The following is a 504-nucleotide window of genomic DNA, read 5'->3' as shown; positions in this document are numbered from 1 at the left end:
TTTATTGCTATCATTTTGTTGAATTCTTTTTGGTGTTGTTGCTAATTACTTTGGTCCATGCTGCTGTCTGTGGTAACTCTGTAAGAAGGAGATCTTTCAGTGTTTCCTGCAGTGCTGGTCTTATTTTTACAAACTCTCTTAGGTTCTGTTTTTCTGGGAATATCTTGATCTCTCCTTCATATTTGATGGATAATTTTGCTTGGTACAGTATTCTTGGTTGACAGTTGCGTTCTTTGAGTGTTTGATATATGTCTTTCCATTCTCTTCTTGCACACGTGTTTTCTGCTGAGAAATTGTCACTTAATCTTATCTGTTCTCCTTTGTTGGTTACTCTTTGTTTCTCTCTTGCTGCTTTCAGGAGTCTCTCCTTATCTTTGGTTCTGGCAAATTTAACTATGATATGCCTTGGTGTTTTTCTTTGGGGGTCTATCCTATATGGTGTTCGCTCAGCTTCTTGAATATATATTCTCTCATTCTTCATTATGCCTGGGAAGTTTTCCTCTA

The sequence above is a fragment of the Elephantulus edwardii genome, unplaced genomic scaffold (genome assembly GCF_000299155.1).
Source record: "Elephantulus edwardii isolate Elephantulus edwardi_28Jun2011 unplaced genomic scaffold, EleEdw1.0 scaffold00060, whole genome shotgun sequence".
NCBI classification, from domain to species: Eukaryota; Metazoa; Chordata; class Mammalia; order Macroscelidea; family Macroscelididae; genus Elephantulus; species Elephantulus edwardii.
Note: the sequence above shows the minus strand (reverse complement) of the source record.